Source organism: Carcharodon carcharias, chromosome 2, assembly GCF_017639515.1.
Source record: "Carcharodon carcharias isolate sCarCar2 chromosome 2, sCarCar2.pri, whole genome shotgun sequence".
NCBI classification, from domain to species: Eukaryota; Metazoa; Chordata; class Chondrichthyes; order Lamniformes; family Lamnidae; genus Carcharodon; species Carcharodon carcharias.
In genome coordinates, this window is record NC_054468.1 from 145,728,586 (window position 1) to 145,749,973 (window position 21,388).

Here is a 21,388-nt window from a genome sequence, read left to right on the forward strand (position 1 = left end):
CGAGGTTTGAGTGGAACATAAATATGACATGGACCAGTGTGGCCAAATGGCCTGTTTCTGTGCTTTAAAAACAATGTACTGACTCTACTGAATACTGCAACTACATTAGATACCAGGCATCAGATTCAAGTATGAGTCAAATACGCTTTGAGTTAATGCAAAGGAAAGCTCCCTCTACTTTGCTACAACAATGTGCATTTGTCCCAATCTCCCCTTACTAAAGCAAAACACATTTGTTAATCCATGCTTGTTGCAAGTTCAGTAGGACATTTTCCATTTCCCTCATTAACTATCGTTGTGGTTTGAGAATGACAACTTAATGCCTATCAGAAATGTACAATGAGAAGTTCTGTGCTGTGGGCTAATGGTCATGGGAAGTGGTTATATACAGCTTTTCAAGTAATTTTAATGAGAATATTTAGAGCTGGCAGAAAGAGAAAACTCAGCCTGTATTGGATTCAACTCAAGATTCTAATGACCTCCATCACCCAGACAGTATTAACTAGAACTGCTTATATTTATGCTGTTCTAATGAGATGAGATTCCGGTTAATATGAACTGAATAAATCCACCTCAATAGAATTGTTTCATGTTTTAAAATTGTAGAATAATGGAAAGACATGGCAATACTTAAATCTAACTTGAAAAGCATATTTCATCAAAAATAAAGCACTATTGTCTATGATGGGTCATTCTCATCACAGCACAAATAGAGTTAAAGTCCCTGTGACTGGTCTCAGCAGGGTGTAGAAATTACACATTCTGGCAAGGGTGCCAAAGACATTAATATTTGAGGATCAATTGCTGCCACTGGAGACCGATCTCATTGACCAGTCAAAGCACTGCAACTGCTCAATAGGTCAAGTCATTCTATTCAATTCTAAGCATCGTGTGGAGCTATATACTGCATATGTTTGGCAGCTGTATTTGTGTGGGAAAACACTGTTTTGAATACTGTGAATGGCTGACCATGCAAGCACAGTTACGAGAGGTACACTTTCAATATCCATTGTCCTTGTACAACCTTAAGGAGTTATAACTTGAGCAGCATTACATGAAGTCACTAAACCATCAGTTGCTAATCAGTGGGCTCCCTGGTAACAAAGAGATATATAAGAAGCAATTGGCCTATTAAATCTGGTCTCTATAATAAATATGCAAATTGTTGTTCATCTTTCAGATGAAGAAAATTATATGACAATATCTCCCTGGACATGTTGATTCTGAGGAAAGTCTTTATTTATTGTAAATCTACTAGCTTTGATGGGTGATGGACAACTGCTTTATAAAATATTGTATATTGGAAATGGATCAAAAAGCTTGATATAAATTGGGAAAGTTTGTGTATGACATTAAACTAGGTAGGGAGGAGGGAACAGCAGACAATTCTGATGAGGAAACTACTGATTCAAATCTGCCAGCATCAAAATTTGTCAAATCAAAACTGACAGTGGTGAGATATATGAAATTTATATGTAAGATAGTGGACTTTTGGGGATAAAAACCACAGCACACTGTTGAACTTGTATAGGTTAAGTTGAAAGTGTGAGTAAATGGTGTATAAAAGTTTAATTCAGATTACTGTTACTTCAAGATGAACCATGTCTGTAGGGCTAGGGCACAAGTTCAAACTGTAAAACAGAAAATTCAGAGAATGTCAGGGAATTCTTTACAAAGTGACCATCATAAGGAATTGAGCCTGGTTAGGACAATGGCGTCAAAAGCCAAGTGGAGGGAGAACAGTCGGCTTTCAATTAATGGCCTCTATTATCTGTACATTGTTGTAGTTTTGTAATTTTCAAAAATAAAAGCTGTTTCTAATGTATCCCTTATCAGATTTCAACAGAATTGGTCATGACAGGAGGAACAGTATTAACAAAAAAGAAACTAAAGATTGACCAGGCTGGCATTCACTGGGCCATTAACTACTGTGGCCCCAATCTAGACAGGTGTAGGTGGGAAAATGGAGTTTCAGATGGAGGTCTGTGTTTCCCAGCTTACTGTGGAGTTTTAACTCCAGGACATGTTTTTTTTTTTGCCAGGTTCCTGCTCAGAAGCTTGACTCCCAGTTGGGTGAGGAACACTCATGAGTAGGCTGCGGTCCCAGGTCAGAGCCCAAATTGCTCCTGGGACCATGACGGGAGATGGGGTCCGACTCCCAACCCCAGACAGGGAGTCCGATCCTGGGATCCCGGTGTGTCCAATCTCTAATCCTGGGGGAATTGTTAGAGGTGGAGGGCCCAATCCTTGGAGGGAAGCATTCTTTCTCCTCCCTACCCACAAGTTGTGCTTAAAGGCATTTAACCTCTCCTTGGAGCGGTCCTCGCCTCCCTTCATCTCCGGGTTTGCTGAGGCTTGGGAAACCTGATTGCTCAGGGTTAAACCTGAAAATATGAGCCTTCTAGTTTACTATAATATTCAATTGGCCAACCCGCCTCTTGGGAGGCTGTTGACTAACCCCTGCTTGTCTCACCTCCATTAAATCCAGAAGTAGGTAGATGAAGGTGGTTGGGGTTGAGTTTGAGATTTTAACATCTCACCCCATCACAATGCAACTGTTTTGGGAGATTAAAATTCACCCTTTCTTTGTTTGCTCATGGGGTACATGACTTTATCTATATAATATAGTCCCCCCAATAGTACTGGATATACAACAGCCTTCAATTCCATCAATTTCTCCAACACCATTTCCCTAGTAATACTGATTTCTTTTCCGCCCTCTCATTAAACCCTGTGTTCTCCAACATTTCTGGTATGTTATTTGTGTCCTCCTTTGTGAAGACAGAAGCAAAGTTTGTCCTTAATTGGTCAGCCATTTCTTTGTTCCCCATTATAAATTCCCCTGTTTCTAACTGTAAGGGACCTGCATTTGTCTTCACCAATCTTTTTCTCTTCACATACCTACAGAAACTTTTACAGCCAGTTTTTATGTTCCCCACAAGCTTACCCTCACACTCCATTTTCCCCTTCTTAATCAATCCCTTGGTCCTCCTTTGCTGAATTCTAAAGTGCCCCCAATCCTCAGCTCTGTTGTTTTTTCTGGCCAACGTGTATGCCTCTTCCTTGGATCTAACACTATCTCTAATTTCCCTGGTAAGCCAGGCCACCTTTCCTATTTTATTTTTGCGCCAGACAGGAATAAACAATTGTTGCAGTTCACCTATGCGCTCTTTAAACCTTTGCCATTGCCTATCCGCCATCACCCCTTTAAGTTACGTTTCCCAATCCATCATATATAAGAGGAAGTCTTGAAAGAGAGCTCCAAGTGATGGAGGAAAGTGATTGCCAGAGTCACAGAGCCTACAGATTGAGTAAATTCCACCATTGTGAGAGAGAAGCCAAATTGACAGTTACAAACTTGTGTGCCAAAGATCTTAATCAAGCAATATTCCAACCTTGGGAAAGATCCTGCCAGCACTGGCAGGGGCAAACGTTTTCAGCAAGCTTGATGCCAGAAATGGCTACTGGAGTGTGAAGCTTTACAAGCAATCTTCACTGTTAACAAGATTCAACACACCTTTTGGCCGGTACAAATTCCTACAGCTACCTTTTGACCTTAAAGTGGAGGATCTATGGAGTAGATGGAAAAGACCATGGCTACCATTTACACATAGCCATGTAGAGAATCAGGAAAGTTCAAATCAGGCTAAATGCTAACAAATTAATTGTGAGGATGACAGAATGCCAGTTCAATGTCTGACAAAATCAAGCCAAGTCCTGAATGAAGTCACAGCCATCTCTGAGATGGAAGCTCCAAGAGACAGAGATTTGAGAAGTTTCCTTGGTTTGAGCCAGCACATGAGTTTTTTCATACCTCACATGTCAGGACACACAGCAAACCTATGAGAGTTGACGAGAAAAGATGTTGAGCGCCAGTGGCCAGAATCACATGAGAGGAGTTTCAACAAACTCAAAGGGCAGGATTTTTACCTCATTAGGTGGGCATGGAGGGTGGGCCCAGGAGCAGCCATGAAAGGAGGAGAGACCCTGACAACGGGGGCAAATCACCAGACCTAAGATTTATCATAGAAGAGTCTCCTATTAACAAATGAGCGGGAGGCAGTGCCGTGCAGATCTACGCTTGTCCCAAGATCTGGTATATCACATATGTCACATTCTTTATGAAGACCTGATGCCACGTGTAGTTGGATAATATTCCCTGCTAGTGGCTTCAAAGGTGACCACTGTACTCAATTTCTTTGCCTCTGGTTCTTTCCAAGGATCAACAGGTGACCTGTGCAGCATCTCTCAAGTCCACAACACATCGATACATAAAAGAGGTCACAGATGCCCTTTACAGGAAGGCCCATCATTATGCCAGGCTGTGAGATTCACTGGCTTTGCTGCCATTTCAGGCTTCCCTAGAGTGCAGCGTGCAATAGAATGCACCCATGAGGCTATACGGGCTCCATGGCAGCAGGCCCTGATGTTTATAAACTGTAAGAGCTACCATTTCATCAATGTACAACAGGTGTGTGATCACCTGTTTAAATTAGACATCAGATTACCTTGAGCAAACCGAAGTGAACTTAGATCCATTGAGAAAGAAGTGTCATTGAGCAGTGCCATGGCAACCATGTCCTGAAATCTGGAGACTGTCATGGCGGCTGCTGGTTTCCCCAGGATCTCTCCTTGTGGTTCAAACAACATGTCCCCATTCTCGACTTTATTGGAGCCGATGTTTAGCACGTCGTTCCGAATGTCACTCAGTGTGGCAGACCTCTTATCAAAGATTGCAGCAAAGTGAATCACATGACTGTCCACACTGAAAGAAAAATAATTCATGATGACATGTGTTTGATTAATACCTTATTGCAGAAAAAACATGTTTAGTTTAGTTTACAGACTGTGGGGCCTAATATATGGTTGGAATATTGGGAGGCCAGGATTGTGCCAACATGTGGAACTGGGCTGGTTTTAGACATGAGCTTTTTGATTACATTAATTTGACAGTTGGGCCCTGAACTATACTAATCACATACTTAACACTGTGCTTCTGGTATTTGCAAGAACCTTTCTTTCTTTATTTTCTTTCTCCCTTCATCTCACTCTCATTCTTTCTCTTTTTCTTAATAGGTTGTAAAGTGCCTTAAGTCATGTTGAATTTGTTAAAGATATCAATATAAGTTCTTTGTTATTCAGAAATCTGAATGTCCAGTGCTTTGTTAAGCGGGAAGGTGAATTACCAGCATCTAATGTAGTTAGTTCTGTTGAAGAGTCATATGGACTTGAAACGTTAACTGTGTTCCTCTCCGCAGATGCTTGTCAGACCTGCTGAGTTTTTCTAGGTATTTTTATTTTTGTTTTGGATTTCCAGCATTCGCAGTTTTAATGTAGATACCACTGGATTACTTGCGACAAATGTCAAGATAAGAATAAAAGCAAAATACTGCGGATGCTGGAAATCTGAAACAAAAATAAAAATAGCTGGAAAAACTCAGCAGGTCTAACAGCATCTGCGGAGATGAATACAGTTAATGTTTCGAGTCCGTATGGCTCTTCATCAGAACTAAGGAAAAATAGAAATGAGGTGAAATATAAACTGGTTGAGGGAGGTGGGACAGGTAGAGCTGGATAGAGGGCCAGTGATAGGAGGAGGCAAAGAAGAGATTGCCAAAGATGTCATGGACAAAGGGGTGTTGACGGTGGTGATATTAGCTAAGAAATGTGCTAATGGTGACATGAAGGGTAGAAAGCAGGATGAGCAAGTGACAGATAGCCCTAGTGGGGGTGGGGTGGGGGAAAGGGATCGAAATAGGCTAAAAGGTGAAGATGAAACAATGGATGGGAACATATTTAAAAATAATGGAAATAGGTGGGAAAAGAAAAATATATTTTAAAAATACAAATAATTAGAAAAAGGAGGATCAGAAAGTGGGTGGGGATGGGGGACAGAGTTCATGATGTGAAGTTGTTGAACTCAATATTAAGTCCGGCAGGCTGTAAAGTGCCTAGTTGGAAGATGAGATGCTGTTCCTCCAGTTTGTGTTGAGCTTTACTGGGACATTGTAGCAGGCCAAGGACGGACATGTGGGCATGAGAGCAGGGTAGTGTGTTGAAATGGCAAGCGACAGGGAGGTCTGGGTCATGCTTATGGACAGACCAAAGGCGTTCTGCAAAGTGGTCACCCAGTCTGCGTTTGGTCTCTCCAATGTAGAGACGACCGCACTGGAAGCAGCGAATGCAGTAGACTAAATTGAGCGAAGTGCAAGTGAAATGCTGCTTCACTTGAAAGGAGTGTTTGGGCCCTTGGACGGTAAGGAGAGGGGAAGTAAAGGGGCAGGTGTTGCATCTTCTGCGGTTGCATGGGAAGGTGCTGTAGGAGGAGGTTGAGGTGTAGGGGGTGATGGAGGAGTGGACCAGGGTGTCCCAGAGGGAACGATCCCTGTGGAATGCCGCTGGTGGGGTGAAGGGAAGATATGTTTGGTGGTGGCATCATGCTGGAGTTGGCAGAAATGGCGGAGGATGATCCTTTGAATGCGGAGGCTGGGGGGGTGATAAGTGAGGACAAGGGGAACCCTATCACGTTTCAGGGAGGGAGAGGAAGGTGTGAGGGCGGATGCGCGGGAGATGGGCCAGACACAGTTGAGGGCCCTGTCAACCACCATGGGTGGAAAACCTCGGTTAAGGAAGAAGGAAGACATGTCAGAGGAATTATTTTGGTAAGTGGCAGCATCAGAACAGATGCGACGGAGGTGAAGGAACTGAGAGAATGGGATGGAGTCCTTACAGGAAGTGGGGTGTGAGGAGCTGCAGTCGAGGTAGCTGTGGGAGTTGGTAGGCTTGTAATGAATGTTGGAGGACAGTCTATCACCAGAAATTGAGACAGAGAGGTCAAGGAAGGGAAGGGAAGTGTCAGTAATGGACCATGTGAAAATGATGGAGGGGTGGAAATAGGAAGCAAAATTAATAAATTTTTCCAGGTCCAGATGAGAGCATGAAGCAGCACCGAAGCAGTCATCGATGTACTGGAGAAAAAGTTGTGGGAGGGAGCCTTTGTAGGACTGGAACAAGGAATGTTCTACATACCCCATAAAGAGACAGGCATAACTGGGGCCCATGCAGGTACCCATAGCCACACCTTTTATTTGGAGGAAGTGAGACAAGTTTAATGAGAAATTGTTCAGTGAGAGAACAAGTTCAGCCAGACAGAGAAGAGTAGTGGTGGATGGGGATTGTTCAGGCCTCTGTTTGAAAAAGAAGCTGAGAGTCCTCAGACCATCCCAGTGGTGGATGGAGATGTAGAAGAATTGGACGTCCATGGTGAAGAGGAGGCAGTTGGGGCCAGAGAACTAGAAATTGTTGATACAATTGTAGGGTTTCAGGTGGGAAGAGACTGGACAAGGGGAGAGAGAATGAAGTCAAGATAGCAAGAAATGAGTTCTGTGAGGCAGGAACAGGCTGACACGATCGGTCTGCCGGGACAGTTCTGTTTGTGGATTTTGGGGAGGAGGTAAAAGCGGGCTGTCCGAGGTTGGGAGACTATTAGGTTGGAAGCTGTGGAGGGAAGATCTCCAGAGGAGATGCTGTTAGTGACAGCCCTGGAAACAATGGTTTGATGTTCAGTGGTGGAGTCATGGCCCAGGGGGAGATAGGAGGAACTGTCTATGAGTTGCCACTCAGCCTCTGCGAGGTAGAGGTCAGTCCGCCAGACAACAACAGCATCACCCTTGTCAGCAAGTTTGATGACAAAGTCAGGGTTGGACCTGAGAGAACGGAGTGCGGCAAGTTCAGAGAGAGACAGTTTAGAGTGGGTGAGAGGAGCAGAGAAATTGAGATGACTGATGTCACGCCGACAGTTCTCAATGAAAAGATCAAGAGCAGGTAAGAATCCAGAGGGAGGGGTCCAGGAGGAGGGAAAATATTGGAGGTGGGTAAAAGGATCTGTTGAATGGGGAGAGGACTCCTGCCCAAAGAAGTGAGCACGGAGACGAAAGCAGCGGAAGAAGAGTTCAGCATCATGCTGAGCCCAAAATTCATTGAGGTGAGGGCGTAAGGGTATGAAATTGAGTCCTTTGCTGAGCACTGAACGTTCAGCATCAGAGAAGGGAAGGTCAGGGGGTATGGTGAATACACGGCCGGGGCTGGGATAGGAAGACGGGATGGGGTCAGAGGGGCGGGCGGGGTGGAGGGCCCTGGATGGGTGTTGGTGTCAATGAGAGCTTGGAGCTTGTGGTCCTTTGCACCTGAAAGAAAGAGACAAAGTTTCTTGTTGAGACGTCGGATGAAATGAAGAATAAAATGAAACTAGGGGCAAGGACAGCTTAGAGATAGGGTGAGTCGGTGCTGCTGAAGGGAGAGGTCGAGTTTTTTCATATGGCGATGCCTTGATGCCTTTAATGAATATTACTTCTCCCTCTCCAAAGAAAAGCATGTTGACTTTTCATGGAGACCCTTTAAAATGAATGTTGCCATGAAAGCAGTTGTTTAAGAAATCACATGCTACTTGAGTAGACTTAACGGCAGTGAAGTGAGGGTAATAAAAACAGAAACTGCTGGAAAAACTCAGCAGGTCTGGCAGCATCCATGGGGAGGCAATAGCTCTGCAGATGCTGCCAGGCCAGTTGAGATTTTTCAGCATTTTCTGATTTTATTTCAGATTTCCAACATCTGCAATATTTTGCTTTTATCTTAGTGAAGTGAGGGTGCACGTTGCTGACCTCAAAGAAAGCTGTCCACAAAGATCAGTGAGCTCTGTGGCATGGATTTCACCTTTCCTGATTTTCATTTAATTCTGGTACCAGCTATTAGGATTTTTAATATTCTGAGACATTTATTACAATGAACAGTGGTTTATTGAAATAAAAACAAAAAAACTGCGGATGCTGGAAATCCAAAACAAAAACAGAATTACCTGGAAAAACTCAGCAGGTCCAGCAGCATCAGCGGAGAAGAAACTGTTCTGTCGAAGGGTCATGAGGACTCGAAACGTCAACTCTTTTCTTCTCCGCCGATGCTGCCGGACCTGCTGAGTTTTTCCAGGTAATTCTGTTTTTGTTGTGGTTTATTGAATGTGCACACAGAACACAGATACAAGCATGGAGTCCTGCAGTGAAGAATATGTTTCTCTCAATATCGCACCCTATCCCCCCCAACACAGAGTACAAAAGTTCATATGCCTAAAGTTTTCACTTAGACATATCATTACATCACCCTCCCACTTTTGAGTAAAGAACAATGAATGTCACTAACAAACCTACTGTGTCATAAATAAGGGCTTTTAAACTAGTCACTAGCTAGAAAGTAACATTAACATTTTCACTTTTTTAACATATCACATGAACTTCCTAATCAACCGTTAACTAATACAAAAGTCTACTTCTCTCTTTAAGGCAACCGGGTAGACTGCCGGTGAGGATTATCCTGCTTCGGGGAGCTAGCTACGTGTTAGCTAGATCAGGTTTCATTGAAAATCGGTGTGTTACAGAGACTAACAATCCGACCTCTAGATATGATTCTCTGTGGGCTCTGGGAGTTATCAGTTCCGGACATGTCTGCAACACCTCTAACATCTGGTGGATCGTTGGCGTGTCACTAGCTGGTGAAACTTCAGAGCTGACAACTTCAAAGTCTTCCACATTTGAAGCTTGTCCCCTAATAAGTTTGAGATGGCGTCTGTTCCAGCGGAAGATCCCCTTCTCCGATTGGATTAGGTAGGATCTTGGAGTGTCAGCTGGCTGCAGTAACATCGCTTTGGTAATCCAAACTCACTCTTCATCCAGCTTCACTGTCACCTCTTCACTAGGATATAGGGTGGGCAACTTTTTAAACAGAATGTCATTTGTTGTAAAAGTGTCTGAAGTGTGCTTTAGCTGTCATCAGCTTTCTAGACTAACTTGAAGTTAGGCCATTTAGACAACAGGTTTTCTTCTTATGTGGGAGTGCTAGTTCTGAGCTGTCTGCCAAGCATGAGCTGTGCTGGGCTAAATCTGGTTGCTTGCAATGGAATAGCTCTGTAGCTCAACAGGGCTAGAAATGGGTCATCCTGATGCAGAATCTTCTTGGCGGCCTGCACAGCTTGTTTCGCTTCCCCATTAGTCTGTGGATAATACTGGCTGGTCGTTAAATGTTGAAAGTTGTACATTCTGGTAAATTCAGCAAATCCCTTGCCTGTGAGCTGGTGATAACCAGCAAGCGAAGATATTCTTCAGTCTGGATATCACAGTGTCACTAGCCATGTTTGGTAAGTAAGCGATTTGGTAAGTAAGGTATTTGGAGAAGTTATCGATGATAATTAGGTAGTATCGCTTCGTATATATCAGCTTCTGCTCTCTTCCAAGGTCTTTCTGGCAGTGGTGTGGTCATCAGTGACCCCCTTTGTTAAGTGGGCTTGGCTATTTGTCAAACTGTCCATGTTCCCACCCTGGTTTCTATGTCTTTCCTGATACCAGGCAACCACACACTCAGTTTGGCTCTTTCACGACACTTGGTAGTGCAACTGTTCCTAAAGCTCCTTGGGATGGTTATTCAGTTGCCATGCAGCAGAAGTCCTCTTGACTCTGGGAGTCTTTCTGGTTAAAATAAGCCTTCACATTCTTTGGCACTTTAGCTGCATATCTTGGCCATCCAGACCTGACATATTGGATCACAGTCTGCAGGTCAGAGTCCATACTTGTCAGTTGCTTCACTAATTCTAGTTTAGTTTTGGACATTGGTTGTGCGGAATGTGCTGCATCCTCATACATGTCAATCTCCTCATTCAAGTCAACCACATTAAGTTGGACAGCAGGTAGAAGATGTCTTCACAGCATGCCTGCCACAACAAGCATCTTCTCAGGCACGTGCTCTGCTTGTGGGTTGTGTCTCATCATCTGCAATAGAAGTCATTGACAACACAATGGTACACAGTTTAAGTCTCTGCTATTAATCAAAAGGAGTAGAGGTTTATGATCTCTGTGGAGTGTGAATGTGTCTAGGCCATAAAGATACTTAGAAAACTCACACACCCGAACAGCTGCTAAGCACTCCTTTCTAAATTGTGCATACCACATTTCTGCATGTGCCAGGGTTCTGAAGCAGCAAGCTCTGCAGTAGGATTCCACTGAGGCCGCAGCTGCTTGCATCAGCGCTGACAACAGTAGGCTTTGTACTGTCATAGAAGGCTAACACATGAGCCTCTGAAATCAGGTCTTTTGCCTTCACAAAGGCTTGCTCTAGTGCTGGCATCCAATTCCAGCGTGCATTGCAGTCAAGGGTCTTGGGACATCAGAAAGGTTGGGTATGAACCTGCCATGGTAATGTATCATGCCTAGGATCCTGCACAATTCTGAGACTAGCTTTGGGAAGATGTCATTGAGCATACTGCCTTGTTAAGTCTTTTGAGATCAATGCAGATCTTAATCGAATCATTTTTCTTTGGCGCTGGTACCATCAGGGCATACCAATCAGTTGACTCTTTGATCTCCTCAATGACACCACAGTCAACCATACATTCCAATTCTTTTCTGACTTTGGGGAGCATCAGCAGTGAAATTCTCCATGCACTTGGAATACTGTAGGACAACTGCACCTTCTTTAAAGGCTGATCTTAATTTGTGTGATCTTAAGCAGGCCAATTTCTCCAAAGATGTCACAGTGGACTTCGTCAACTTGCTGAACTAAGCCCATTGTTGCGGCCACATCAGGTCCCAGCAAATTATTCACTGGCGCCCAATTAATCACATATACAAAAAACTTGTATTGTCTCGCTTTATACTGTGCTTTTGCAAGGAATTTTTCCCGGCATTGCAGTTTCCCTCCTGGATAGTTAAAAGTGACATTAGTGCCATTGGGGTGTGGGGAGTCTTGAAGGCAAAATATGTTTTGTCAGAAATTAAACCAGTGTCTGCTCCAGTATCTATTTTGAAACTCTCAACTGTTCCTTGAATCGGAAGGTCTACTCTCCAAGTCTTGCTATTGTCATTTACGTGCATGATGGAGCCAAGGAAAAGATATTTGTCGTCTTTGTTTCTCACATCGCCTGCAGTTACTTTGTCAACCACACGGGTATGACAAACCACAGCAAAATGCCTACTTTCTAGCAGCTGTAGCATTCAGCATACCTTGCAATACAATGACCTTGCCGAGCATGTGCTCTGCTACATGTACATTTCAAGCTATTCGCAGCTGTGAATATCTGGCCTTGCTTGTGAAACGTGCTCTCATCATCCCATTTCAAATCTGTGTTTTTCTTAGTATGCTCCTTTCTCTTCCCTTTTTTTATCCACTGAGCCCCTGTTCATTTATCAACTTTCTGGAACACTTCACATAATGCATTGCTAGTCATTTCTTCTTGCATCTCCAATTTTGTCTTTTCTGACTGATGTGCTAGCTGTGTAGCTTTCTCCAGTGTCAAGTCAGGCAGTACCTGTAGCTTCTGGGACATTTCTTTATCAGTCGTGCTGATCATGGGTCTGTCCTGGATATTTTCCTTTCTCTTTTCCCCAAATTTGCATGTTTCTGCTAGCTCATTCAAACTCCTGCTATACTCTTCTATTGATTGACCTTTTTGCAATCTTTGGTGAAAGTTAGCTCTATTACGAATGACGTTACGTCTGGACGCAAAATATGCAGTCAGTTTATCGAGCACTTTGTCAAAATCATTTTCCTCATCCGCTTCAAACGAGAACATTTTAACGACTTCCTCTGCCTCCTTCCCCGGCACATAAATTAGTGTGCATACCTGGACTTCACCAGGCTCCTTGCTCAGCTTGGTAGCGATCCTGTACCGGTGAAAGCGCTGCTTCTATTCAGGCCACTGCTCTGGGTGGCTGAAGTCGAAATTGTCTGTCGAACTGAATTTTGCCATGCTGCTGTGTCCCTTTCTTTTTAGCGTTGCTATTCACGTGTAGTTTGTCCTCCATAAGTAGTTACACTTAGCTGACGTTTACTTCTGACACCATATTAGGATTTGTACCTAGTCGTAATGTTCGGAGATGTTTATTACAATGAACAGCGCTTTATTGAATGTACACACAGAATACAAACACGGGCAAACATGGATGCCTGCAGTGAAGGATGTATCTCACACAATATCACACACCCCCCACCCCATACACAGCAACACTCCCTGAGTACAAAAGGTCCTATGACTAAAGTTCTTGCCTAGACATATCATTACACCAGCTACAAGGGATCTCCAGCAACAGTGATGTCATCAATCAGGCTAAGCAACCAATCACATTGAAGAATTTTCACTTACAGCAGGAAGTAACAGGTGAGTTTTATCATTTGCTTTTTATAATTTTACCGGAAGTGAAATAAATGGTTGGGACATCCAAATCGGGTTAAGGTAAAAACTGAAATATCATAAACAATCTTTAAAAAAATAATTTGTATTACTTTAAAAATCTGGAATAGAGAATTTTGATATTCCACAAATCTGAAGTCAGTTTTTTAGGGCCAAGTTGTTTGTTTAGCAGTAAGTTTGAATTAGGATGCTGTTTCAAAATGCAGCTACAGTTGAATCAAAAAGCACAACCTTTTCCAGAGGCTTTTAAAGCAATAATAATTGTATAAAAAGTGCAATTTCATGTCAATTCAGTGATATCTAATGATCTCCATTTGTGAGGACTTCAACAGTGCACCACTGGAGAAGCGAAGAATCACTCAGATTTTAGTAATGGAGAAACAATCAGCGTTCAATGTCATTACATTTGTGACACTAACAGTAGCTTATTGATTTCCATGTTTAACTGCACACACAGAGGTGCTAGAAGTTGCTGTTAGTGTCACAATTGTAACAACAGCTTCTCCGTTACAGAAAACGCAAAATCTGAATGAATATTGAAAAATGGTCAGCTCACCGCCATTCTAATTTTCAGGTCAGGTTAATAGGAAATACTCAGTGGTGTAACATGAAGCAGCTTTGTATCACTTCTTTTAATTATATTAATCTGGAGACTATTTCCTTATTAACATTAAAATAACGCCCTCAGAATGGAAGTGAACTTCAGCCAATGGTGTAAAATGGATAATATCGGATTCAATGTGTCAGGAGAGGTATCGGCCAATCTAATTGCACTATTGGAAAGAGTTTAATTTAGCCCCATTGATCAATGTTTTTACCACCCCAGTTTCAGCCATTGTTTTCAGCCTGTAATCAGTTTTGATTTCAACATGTTGGGGATGTTTTGAACAAGAAAGGCCCTCAATAGACAATGTACTTTGCAGCCATGAACAGGAGTTCTGGAAGTTGTGTTGCTTGCCTGGTGCCAGGGTTAAGGATATTTTCTGGTGGCTGGAGAAGAATTTGGAATGGGAGAGGATACAGTTGTGACCCATGTAGAAACCAATGACATAGATAGAATGAGAAATGAGGTCCTGCTGAGGGAGTTTGAGGAAATAGGGCCCTAATTAATAAGTAGAAAGGTAAGGGTCTCTGGATGACTACTTGAATCATGCACAAACTGGCATAAAATCAGGCAGATAATTGAAGAGCTGAATGCATGGCTTAAAGAGTGATATGGGAAACAAAGTTTTCAATTAATGGGGAACTAAGATCAGTACTGGGGAAAGAGAGAACTCTTCCATTGAAACTCATTCCATTTAAACAGGGTTGGGAACAGCCTCCTGGCAAATTGAATAACTAGGGCTGTATTAAGACTTGTGTCTGTTGCAGATGTCAGCAGTGACCCATTTGGAAGCCTGAGTCCCTTGAGGAGCTGTTGCTTCATTATGTCGTGGAAGCTGATCCATTCTCTCCTGTGCTGTGGCATGATTTCCTTTTTATAGTTCAATTGAGTTCCACATGACAGTTCCACATTCTTCATGTTAAAGACTCTTCGTAGGTTGGAGGAAATCTGTTGGTGGTCTGCAAAGTCTCCTTTGGTTGGAAGCGAGATGAAATTGGAATCATCTTGGCTCCAGTTCAGTAGGACAATATTATCAAATGTGGCCACAGGAGAAGCAGTGGCATAGTGGTATTGTTACTGGGGACTGCTATTCCAGAGACTCAGAGTAATGCTCTAGGTTCAAATCCCACCATGGCAGATGGTAAAATTTGAATTAAAAAAAACCTGGAATTAAAAAGTCTGATGATGACCATGAAACCACTGCCAATTGCCATAAAAATCCATCTGGTTCACCAAAGTCCTTTAGGGAAGGAAATCTGCAATCTTACATGTGGTCTAAATGTGACTCCAGACCCACAGCAATGCGGTTGACTCTTAAATGTGCTCTGAACAAGGGAAATTAGGAATGGGCAATAAATGTGGCCTAACCAGTGACACCCACATCTCAGGAATGAATAAAAAAAATAGCTGTGTGTGACTGGTCATGTTTACTGGATCCCTCATCTCACACTGGCTACTGCCCAGGATAGATTACCTCGCACTGAGCTTTTTATGAGAAAGACTTTGCGATAAATTGAGTATTTCCGATGTGTTTATTTTGGAATATTTGTTAAGACTACACTAAAGGTGTGTGACAAGGATCTTGTGCACATTGACTGCTACAGCTGTTCACATTGACTTAATCTTTAATTTACCTACCTGAAACCTAATACCTGAATTTCTTTGAATCCTGGGAGGATTTCAAAAAGATTCTGCATCTGGAAAGGAAATAATATATTGAATCATCAAATTGGATCATATGGGAAGCAACAAAGCATGCGCACCATTGATGCTGATTGTGCTATTTTGCAGTATTCTGCAACTTCTGTATTGCACCCAGTTCAAGATGCTAAGATAGCATAGGATCATGTTAAAGTGTGTGTCATATAAAATCACAAGTACTGACCGAGGTACAGTTAATATAGGTTTAGTGGGGCTGGGATGGAAGATTCATAGCAAACATATCATTGTGCCTTACTCCAGTAGAGGCAAACCATCATAACTGAAACAAGTTGAAACTCTGATCTCAAATTCTCAATGCATAATATTACATTGTTACACAATAGCTACTGCACTGAAATAGCACATTCAGCCCAACAGGTCTATGCCACCCCAAGCTTTCTGAGTTCTGTACCTTCTTATTGTGAGACTGTTTAAAGCTCCTCATTTGAAGAGGTGTCTTTATTCAGAGTGGTGAGAATTTGGAAACTGCTACTACATGGAGTAGTTGAAGTGAGTGACATATATGCATTTAAGAGGAAATGAGATAAGTACTTGAAGGAGAAAGGAATGGAAGGATAGGATGAAATGAAGTAAGGTTGAAGACATTCATGTGGAATGTTGGTACAGAACATTTGGGCTGAATAGCCTGTTTCTGTCAATATTATGTAATATTATATAAATGAACTATAATACATTTAAACCCCCTTTGCTAAGTTTTAAAATAGAAGGCAGGAGATAGTCACTCAGATAGAGACAAATGCTTCTCTTCAGAAATTAGGATAAAATGGGCCGTAACTTCCGAACTCCAGGGCAGTGTAACTGGGGTTCACCCAAAAGATGCACTGGGGAACCCCTACCAGATGTTCCCAGGTATGGATTGCACAGCAATTGCCTGGGAAGTGCAAACTTACAATGGGTAATTGTCCTGCATTGGGACGCACCCGAAAATTGTGATTAGCTTCAGATGGTTCTGACTCTGTTACATCAAAGGTTACCCAGAAAAAGTTAGATTGGGCCTGAACTTCTGCGGAGTGGCAATCAGAGTCAAATTGCCACTATGCTCCTACTTCCTTACCTTGAAATTTTTTCGATCCTGTCTCACCCGAGAACTGTGCAGGGCCACGTGTTCCTGAGGACTTTTTCAGTCAAGCACTGCTGAATCAAAGGCAAAGAGGCCACACCTCCCAATAGGCCGACCCCCAGCTTGCTGACTTGCCGACCCGCAACCTGCTGACTGGCTGACCCCTCGCCCGCTGACTGGCTGACGCCCCACCCCGCTGACTGGTCAATACCTCCCTCCACTCCCCGACTGGCTGACAGCTCCCCCAGGTTGGCCGACTACCCCCTCACTGACTGGCCAAACACGCCCCATGTGCCCCCAACTGGCTGATGCCCCCACCGCCTCTACTGGGCAATCCCTAATCCCCTCCCCGACTGGCCTCTCCCAACCCCCAACTTGCCAACACCACCCGCCTCCTACCCACCAGCTCCATCACCCCGACTGGCAGACACACTCCATCCCCTGACAGCTGACAGGCGGATTCCGCCCCCCTCACCCCCCCAACCAAACTGACCGACCCCTCACCACAACTTTAACTACTTACCTGACACTTACCTTCTCCCTGGCTGGACATTTAAGCTCACCTGATTTACTGCATCTGGTGCCCTAAAAAAAGGGAGGGCGTGGCCTCCTTGCCTCCAATTCAGCAATACTCAACTGAAGGCCTCAGGAGCACGCTGCCCTGCACAGTTCTTGCCGGGTCTGAGTCGGGAGGTGGGCAAGACAGGATCAAACAAATTTCAAATTAAGGAAGTAGGAGCGGAGTGGCAATCTGATTCTGATTGCCACTGTGGAAGTTCAGGCCCAATGCAGCTGAACTAGAATTTTCAATTGCTACTGCTTGGAAAGACAAGCGGTTTAATTTGCATCAGGAAGCCCAATATTCCAGCAAATGTCACTATTACACTTGCCTGAATCTCAAATCTTCGAGTAAGTTCCTGATACACCAGTGAATCTGGGTCACTCAACTCTGTGCTATAATTTTGATTGGTGAGCTTAACACTGAACTCCACAACTTGTTCTGATGGCTGCTCTGGAACGATGTTGGTTACGTGCAGATCCTAAAGCAGATAGAAAGGGTATGCTCTATCACACAGAATATATTATTTAAAAAGTAAACTCTTAATACACATCTACAACCAAAGGAGTGGTATTACTAACCTACAATAAATCCAATAAGAAACCTTGGCCTGAATTTGTTGGATGGGGGGTCTCGCTTCCTGCCACCCGAAGAGTCTGCGGGTAACACACCTCCACGGACTCAGAGTGCCCCTCAGCTATTTCACGCTTGAATGGGTGTTAAGTGACTACAGGTGGGACATTCGCCCCTTGCTTGGGAGGAAGAACCGCCTTAGAGAGTTGGCAGCCAATCTGATTGGCTGGTAACTCTCCAGACCCTGCAGCAACAGCACTGCAGTGGACAGAAGAGGAACTTCAGGAGGACGTCAGAGTTTAAAGGTGGAATTTTCTGTCCCCATTTGTGTCGGGTGTCATGGCAGGCGTGAGCAGACAATATGGTGGGGTGGCCAAAAATCGGTTTTATGCCGTCATGAAACCAGTTTGCGATTATCTGCTCCGACTGTCAATGGCAGGCCCCATTTTCCATGGCCGGACATTGGGAACATATTTTAATACATCTGCATATCATTATAACTCTACTTGCTAGAATCATCCTCCAATGCTGGATCATCCGGGCATGTTGGTGTGATTACCCACTGATGTGTTTCATAACTGAACATAAGCGACATGCACCTGGTGAGCTGTACTTTGCTTGGGACTTCGAGGTTTGTTGTCTACCTTGCTTTGGGCAGCACTTGCGGTCATCAGTGCCAGGTTTCGCAGACAGCTCCAGATCACTTTTAGGAGGGGCTCACAGGCAGGACTCTACCCACCAGACCAGCCATAAGGTGGGAGTGGCTTTTTAGTGGCTGCAGTTCTATAACTTGCTTGGGGAAAGGTGAGAAGTGGCCTCTGGCAAATGAAGAGGCTGCACGGCTAGGACATTACTGGGGAAGGTGGGTATCCAAGGGTCTGTGTGGGGATACATGTTGATCTGTGCAAATGGCTTCAAGATTATGAGGTGTTATGAAAGTGTAATAACTTTCATAATATTTTTCTGGTTTATTGTGAAGTAGGTTTATGGGTATAAGTATAGATGGTTCTGTCTGCCTGATTTAATTACATTTGGAGTCAAGTACACTGCAAGCTTGAAACTATCAAAAGAAGCTAGGTGCAGAAACGTGCTTGAAATGCTAATGAGTAAACATGGATGCTGGCTTAGCATGTAAGATGTTAAGGGAATTTGCATTTTTAGATAAATGAAGAGATTGTTTGGATTTCAAAGGGACATTAGTCTATTTACAACTAGCCAGATAAGCAAGGCTAAGGACTGTGTTTATTTTTCCCAATGGTTACTGACAATATTGGCAGTATGAAAGTTTTTATATAATGAGGAAGATACAGTTTCAAAAGCATATGGAACAATAGAATTTACATATTAAAGAGAGAAACATACATAAAGGAGAATGAAAGGCTATGTGAGGAGAGAGCAATGTAAGATCTAACATGAATGTGTGAAATAGCCTTCAAGAAGCCTCCAGCCATTTGTGCATAAGTCCACTATATAAATTAACTGAAGTTGGGGAAGCCATTTGGAATTCCACTATCAAGTGGGTACTGTGTTAACTTGCTGGCTTTGTTTTAAATCTAAAATCTATTTTGGACTGTTGCCTTAAAGGGGGTATGTAACTGGGAGTCAGGTTAATTAGGAATTTTAGGAGCTGTTATAGTAGTAATTGTAGTCTTATGTGTATGTTTGAAATCTTTTTTATTTTTGTTAATAAATACTCTCATTTAATTTTTAAAATCTCCAAAGGTCTTAGTGGACTCATTACTCCTGAATTCAATGCATACATCTTGTAATAAATACAATTGCAAAACCGTTGTGATAGCGTGAGCAAGTGTCCCTTGTGGGTTTGGTCTGCCTGGCACACATCATGTACCGTATCATAACAGAGGGCTGAGGAGGCAGTCTGCAGAGAAGATGAGGCCAGATGGAGATATGAGGGTATGTGTGTGAGAGAATGAGTGGTGATGTCCCTTGAGCCGGCAGTGAGTGAGATGCCAGTGAGCATGTGATGGGCTTGTGAATGTGTGAGTTGAGAGTGATGAGATGGTTGACTTACCCTGGCGGCATGGATGAGATCATCCACCTATTTTCTGCACTGGATGGTAAACCTCTTGTTTGCAGCATTGGCGCTGATCACCTCTGCTACTGCTTCCCAAGCCTGAGTGGTGACACTGATGGACCTCCTGCGGCCAGTGCGGGGATAGAGGACATCACGGCATGCTCCAACAGTGTCTAGAAGGCATCCCAGGGATGTGTCACTGAATCGGAGAGGCTGACTTCTTCTTGGCTTTTGGTGCCAGGTCTTCACCGGTGCCCTTCACTGAGATGTGTGCGCACAGCTACAGTTTAAATATGGTGCCCTGCATGAGGAAGCTTTACGTAACGGGGTGGTGGGCATATTGGAGGCAGCCAGCCAGAGCGTTTCTAGTGATTGCATAATTAATAAGGCGGGAATAGGACGATACGGTACGAAAAGCTGCCATTGCGGCCAGTGGGTAAAATGTTCTTTTTTTCACCCACTATTGCATTTAGTGCAAATCTGGAACAATTCCTCTACAAGCCTGGGAAGTGGAAGCCCAGTTAAGTTCAAGGGGTCCCAGGGCATGGAGGGTAGGGAATGTCTGGGGGGGTGTAATGAAGCGGGTGATTGGGGTCTCAAGGAAGAGAGAGGTCTGGAGACTACTGGACCATAAGGGGGGTTGCCTGACTTCAGAAGGATGCTTCTGATAGAGTTGCCATCCACCCCTCCTGCTCGGGATCTGACTCTGTTTATTTTTGGGCTTCCCCCATGCCAGCTCATTCTCCCACCAGCCTAAAAGTTGAGGCCGGGTGGGAAATGGCCTTTAGGTGGTCAATAATTGGCCTTTTAATGGCCTCAATTGGGGTAAGGGCGGACTTCCCATTCAAGGCCTTGTCCGCCCCAGCATAAAATCGCTTTGTGGTCAGAGTGTGCGGGAACCCGGAGGGAATCCCAAGTCAGCTTCATGCTCCACCCCCACCTCCACCACCTGAAAACCCACCAGTGGGGGAATGTAAAATTCTGGCCCTTAACTTTGAATTCAGTATACTATATAGTTACAATTCTGTAAGTGCAGTGATAAGATTGATCAAATAACAAATGTTAATATATTTAAAACCAGAAGAATAGCCTAACTAACCTAAAAACGTAGCTGCACCAGTCTTGGAGAAAATAAGCTCTTACCTAAGACAATAGCTGCATAGAACTCAGAAACATCCTTTGTGATAAATTAAATATTTTCAAAATCTGTATTATAGCAAATTCCTAATGGGGTAGATATTAAACACTGCATGTGGCTCAGAAAACATCAGTTTATTGTTTCTTTCAAATATGTTGTACAACCAACATGGAGAGTTGACTGTTTTCCTGTTGATCTGATTGGTTCCCACTGTCTACAAGTTGTCAATGCATGCCAATGAAAAATAATTATTTTTCTTCGTAAATTCTAATAAGCTGACATATGGATTGAAACCCTAATGCTTGGCCAGTCTCTGGATATTGTCTTGACTTCTGTTTTGAGTTTGTAAATATCTAAATTCTAGCTCATCCATAGCTAATTAATATTGAATTAGTTCAACAACTCAGCATAATTATTGCACAAAACTGGTTCACAAACATTTTATATACAATGTCCAGTCACATGGTTG